The sequence below is a fragment of the Anguilla rostrata genome, chromosome 4 (genome assembly GCF_018555375.3).
Source record: "Anguilla rostrata isolate EN2019 chromosome 4, ASM1855537v3, whole genome shotgun sequence".
Taxonomy (NCBI): Eukaryota; Metazoa; Chordata; class Actinopteri; order Anguilliformes; family Anguillidae; genus Anguilla; species Anguilla rostrata.
The window spans coordinates 44,976,707-44,982,711 of NC_057936.1; the positions used below are offsets into that span (position 1 = coordinate 44,976,707).

The 6,005-nt window shown below is 47.2% G+C and overlaps 1 long non-coding RNA gene across 1 annotated transcript; it reads left to right on the top strand.

Moving 5' to 3' along the window:
- The first annotated feature begins 269 nt into the window (after nt 1-269).
- On the top strand, nt 270-3,651 carry LOC135253449 (uncharacterized). The gene is made up of 3 exons (XR_010329617.1): nt 270-1,993; nt 2,146-2,296; nt 3,130-3,651. It is a non-coding gene; the product is annotated as an uncharacterized LOC135253449 (long non-coding RNA).
- Nucleotides 3,652-6,005: the final 2,354 nt, after the last annotated feature.

Genomic DNA, 6,005 nt, shown 5'->3' on the forward strand with positions numbered 1-6,005 from the left:
ATGTTTGTAATGTTTGTAATGTTTTTATGATGTTGCTATGTGCTGAGGTTTTTTCTTCGTTTCAATGAAACGAGTGCCCTCTCGTTTCATTGAAAGGACTGTTTTTCTTCCTCCTCCTTCCTCCTGTCCTCTCATTTCTCATCTAATAAGTTGGCGCCGCAGATGGCTGCCTCGGTGTGTTGACCAAAGCAAATTCCTCGTATGTGTAAATGTACTTGGCAATAAATTCGATTCTGATTCTGATTCTTCTACAGATCTTCGCCAGATCGTTATCCTAGCCTGTCTGTTATCCCACGTTGGCTCCACGAAATTGTCTTGTATTAACTCTGTACTTTTATTTTCATTCGTTCTCAGATCCGCGCACCTGCCAGCTTCCCCTACACTGTCTTGTTACGTCTCAGGTTCTGTCTCGTTGCATGTTTGTCGCCTGTCCTGTTAGTTGTCACGTCTTGTCTTGAGATTGTTTTGTGGTCCTGTCATTGTCTTGTCAACCCCCTCAAGTTTCCAGCTCGCTGAATCCAGCTCGCCCTTCGCTGGCCTTCCAGTCCAGTCCAGTCCCGCCCAGTCCAGCCCGGTCCAGCCCAGCCCAGTCCGGTCAAGCCCCACTGTGTAAGTCCAGCTCCACCCTGTCCAGTCGTCGTCTTGCCAGCTCCGTGACAGCTCCACCTCCGGTCCGACTCCAGTTAGCTCCCTGCCACGATCCAACCCGCGCCGTCACGCGGAACAGCTCCTGCACCTGACTGCACCTACAACCTGCCTCCGCGCCAGCAGCTCCAGTTTCCTCTCTCTCTATTTGTTCCCATAACATGCTAATAAATTTCACTGTTGTGAATCACAGAAGCTGTCTGCGTCGGAGTCCTGCATTTGGGTTCCCCGTGTCTTGAATGTAACAACTCCATCCTTTTCTGCACTGAGACGGAAAGAAAATTATAGGAAAAGGAGCCAGGCCAGGACACCAACTGTTCCTGCAGAGAAGGGTCCTCTGAAGAGCAACTGCTGGAGGAGGACGAAGATAGGGAGGATGAGGACAGGGAGCATCTGCAATCTACGCCGGGAGAGGGTTTGAGGCCAAGAAGGCCAGGGAGACATTGTTGAAATCCAAATTATCAGTAGATAGTGTAAAAGGTGATGACCAGTAATGCAGATTAATGACAGGGCTAAGTTGGTCTGTATTTCAGTGTCTAAGGATGTACCTGGAGAAATTCATAAAGGTGACCAATCACCAGCAATTCAAATTATCAACTGAAGATCAGCTCTTTATCACATTGCTGAAACTGCATCAAAATGCCCCCACAGCCCTGCTCAGCCATACCCTGGGCCTTGGACAACCACCGTCAGAGACATGTTAGCCAGGTGGATCAATCTACTCCACGCTGAAATCAGCTTCCTAGTCCACTGGCCAGACAGGGAGTGTATCTTCAAAACTATTCCACCTCATTTCAGAGCAGAGTTTCCCAGATTGCCCGCAATCATTGATTGTTTCGAAATTAGAATTGAGTCCCCCAAGAATTTGAAAGCAAGGTAGGTGTCACACAACTAGACAGGAGTCAAATATTATGGATCTGTTTTGTAGGTGAGTTAGTGGACTAGTGTCACACATGTTATTCTATGTTACATGAAGTATATTGACAATGGTAAAGTGTACTTTCAACTAAATGTATTTGATACCACTTGCATACATCCCAACCATTTCAATATTTAAAAAACAGATTTGACCCAGGTTTGCGCACAACAAATCAGTACAGTTTATTAGAATAGAAATGAATTATCAAGGAAAGAGTGTCTGTTTATTTACTCCACTCATTTGTATTATTTTTACAGGGCAAAAACCTACTCCAATTACAAGAAGTGGACCGTGAAGTACCTGATTGCATGCAGTCCAGCAGGGTGCATCACATTTCTCAGCAAGGGTTGGGGAGGATGTGCTTTAAATGTGAAGATATCCAGAGAATCTGGTTTTCTTACCCACCAGTACCATCATCCTGGAGACCAGGTATGACAATACAACACAACACTAACACAAAAATAATTATGACACACTCCAAGATCAGGGTAGCGAAAATGTTGCACTCTGTTAAACAATTCAGAATTACATGGAGTTTATGTTTTAACCATCACCACAAATACTTGTCATTCCATGTAAAGATTTTGGCAGACCGTGGCTTCCCTCTGAGGGATGACTTTGCACTACAGGGAGCACACCTGGTCACCCCTGACTTCACCCACGGACGAAGGCAGCTCTCAGGAAAGGATGTGGAGGAATCAAGAGTGAAGTCGAATGTAAGAATTCACATTGGTATGTAGCATCTTTTCCTAATAATTCTTTTAATTTTTGGGGAACATACAAAGATTAATTTGCTAATCACAATCTGAAAATGTACACCCTTTCAAACTAAGAGGTGGGCAGGAGAAATTTTAAACTTTTGTTTTTAACAATACCAAAGTGCTTGTATTAAATTAATGACAGGTTAAAAAAATAGCAACTGTTATATAATATGTACATATACACAAATAAACAAATTACACATTCAATAAACGTGTAGAAATTTTTTTGAAATCTTGTAAAAACAAAAACAGATCGTTTTTTCTATTTTGTAGGTTTCCAATAAAATGTGAAAATGCTTCTCCCACGGAAAGCAAAGCTCATTCATTCTCCGAGTTCTTGTTTTTTGGAAACGTCTTAGTGATGCCTATACACATGCCTCTCTGGAGAACTAGAATCCCTGCTAAAAATAAACATATCCATTCAGGGGAATATAAAAATGTACAAGTATGAATACTGATTGTGGCCGTTCTATAAAAGAAGGTGTGGCATTTGCCATATGCTGAGTTAATTGGAATAAAACAGCATCAGGAATGTACTTGATCTCACAGTAACTGTTTACCCTTGGTCATAAGGCCTTTGTGACAGTGTCTTGAAGGCGTTACAAGCAGTCGTAACATGTCAATTTATGACAATCAACACAACTATTTCGCCACTTGGCAAAGCATCATTCTAAAGAATTACAGCAAAGATCTGTTCACTTGGGTGTGAATACATTACGCCCATCCTTTGTGATGGTGATGTCTGACACCATAAGTGTTATGCATGTCTTTCCTTTTCTTAAAAGTCCATGTTTTCTCCAACAGAAAGGGTGATTGGAGTGCTGAAGGGCAGGTTCCACATCCTTGATAGGCTGATTCCCCTTTGATTGGTGAAGACCCTGAAGGAGGACAGCGAGAGCAAAGAGGCAATGATGACTGATAAAATTGTTAATGTTTGTGCTGCACTGGTAAATATGATTGGGAGTGTGGTACACAAAATGAACACATAGGTAACACACACAGATGTATTTTCAAGCCTTGAGACGTGGATTGTGTATATGTACCATTCAGGTAAATGGGAAAGACAAAAGGTTTTTCCTTGTTGAGTGAGTCCATGTCCTCACAAACTGAGGCTGTTCTTAGGGGGAAAGGAAGTGCAACTCTGTATTAGGAAGGTGTTCCTAATGTTTTCTACATTGTCTGACACGAGAATGTACAATGTAATTGTACATTCTCGAAGCTTAAAAGTCTTTCTTTAAGCTGTCTCCTCCACTTCTGGCTGTATATATGTTAAGTTACCCTGAAAGTTTCCCAGCTAACTTTATTAAACAACTACGATGAACTGGTCCCAGGTGTTCATAATGTTTGGTACACTCAGTGTTACACACAAACATTTTAGCTACTCTGAAAATACCACTATATACCTCCCTGCACTGCCTCCAACTTCAAACTTTTCATTTTTCACCTTTCTCCTAAGAGGGGAAGGTACAGAAAGTAGTTGTTAGTTATAGAACTGGTGTAAATGCAACTTTATTAAATTATATAAGTGTGGCAAACACGCCTGCCACAGGCCACCGAAGTGGCTTTCCTTGGGGCCCTCCAGCACAGAGACACAGGGAGATGATGTTCAAGCAGTCCACATTTATTTGCAAGGGTTTGGCAAGATGGTACAGCCAAATGAGCAGATGTAAAACCCTGTCATGACAGAGAAGGCTCCCCTGTGTGGGTGGGGATGGCAGATTTAAGCTGTGCGCAGTGATTACCTCACTACGCACAGGTGCAGCCACTCCTATTGCTGGGTCCAATTAGCCTGGCCAATTATCTAATTCTTAACCAATTATCCAATTGGCCAGGTCTAATTAGCTTGACCCAGGGCAGGTGTGGCTGCTTAAACCAGCCATCCCCACACCACATACCCCCAACGCCAAACTGAGGCCAGGGAGAATCCCTGGCCGAAGCCTATTCCCCCCCCAGCACTCCAACCAAGCAAAAAAAAAAAAAAACCAAAAAAAAAAAACCAAGCGCCCTTAACACTTTAAGGGCCCCGGAACAGTCCAGTACATAGTCGTGACCCTCCCCCGGACGATGAGGCAGCCCTCCCCCCTCCTCCTCCCTCTCGGAGCACGGGGATTCCTGGGCTGCTCAGCTGGCTGGTGGGGATGTCACCGGCTTGGGCTGTTCCAGGGGCTGTGGTGGGGTGGCTGGGCTGGTAGGCTGGCTGGGCTGGTGGGCTGGCTTCCTTGTGGCGCTGGGGGACCAGGAACCCTTGCAGGTGTGGTGGCCGCCAGTCGGCTCTGCTGGAAGGCTGGTGCAGGCTTTCCCCCCTCACGGGCTCCGGGCAACCCAACCAGGCCAAAACAACGAACTAAAACAACCAACAGACAAGAAAGGAAGCAATACGGCGCGGCCACTGCTTGTGCGCCGCCCGTAGCTGACCCGCCTTCCCGGCCAAGTCCAGCTCACGGCGCGACCACCTCTCGTGCACCGCCAGTAGCTGACCTGCCTTCACGGCCAGGTCCAGCTCCCCAGCGTCCCAGCTGAGGATCGCTTCCTTCCCCTCCGTGGTCATCTCCCGCTCCCCGTTTTTGGCCTGGAGGATCCGCCCGAAGCCCTGTCGGGAACACCTCAGCTGTCCCTCCTCCAGTATGCTTCCTGGCTGGCCCTCCTGTGCCTCTTTCCTGTGCCGAAGCGGCCCCACGTTGGGCGCCACTGTGGCAAACACGCCTGCCACAGGCCACCGAAGTGGCTTTCCTTGGGGCCCTCCAGCACAGAGACACAGGGAGATGATGTTCAAGCAGTCCACATTTATTTGCAAGGGTTTGGCAAGATGGTACAGCCAAAGAGCAGATGTAAAACCCTTCATGACAGAGAAGGCTCCCTGTGTGGGTGGGGATGGCAGATTTAAGCTGTGCGCAGTGATTACCTCACTACGCACAGGTGCAGCCACTCCTGTTCCTGGGTCCAATTAGCCTGGCCAATTATCTAATTATTAACCAATTATCCAATTGGCCAGATCTAATTAGCTTGACCCAGGGCAGGTGTGGCTGCTTAAACCAGCCATCCCCACACCACATAAGCTTAATAATCTGAGGACAGGAGTAGATCTCTTTCACAGCGTAAGTACTTCTCAATGCACTCATCATGAACGAAACCAAAAAAAAAACAACAACATACCAAAAATCAAAAAAAAACACACAGAGGAACTCTAGATACACTGCACAGGGTCCAGGACAAAGTGCAGTACGCGTCGATCACTACTCCCTGGACCTGAGTAAACAGCTTCATTATCTTCTACTGCAGCAGGGGTATTGGTGGGCGCATCACCTTGGCTATGCGGGGAATGCAACCGCATTGTATGTTCCAGTCCATGTGCCCTGGCTGTACCATGGGCTCAGGAGGACGTGTTTGACAGGACAGGTGGGACTGGTCTTGTTGTGGCGCTGGGGGACCAGAACTTGCAGGTGTGGTGGCCGCCAGTCGGCTCTGCTGGAAGGCTGGTGCAGGCTTTCCCCCTCACGGGCTCCGGGCAACCCAACCAGGCCAAAACAACGAACTAAAACAACCAACAGACAAGAAAGGAAGCAATACGGCGCGGCCACTGCTTGTGCCGCCCGTAGCTGACCCGCCTTCCCGGCCAAGTCCAGCTCACGGCGCGACCACCTCTCGTGCACCGCCAGTAGCTGACCTGCCTTCACGGCCAG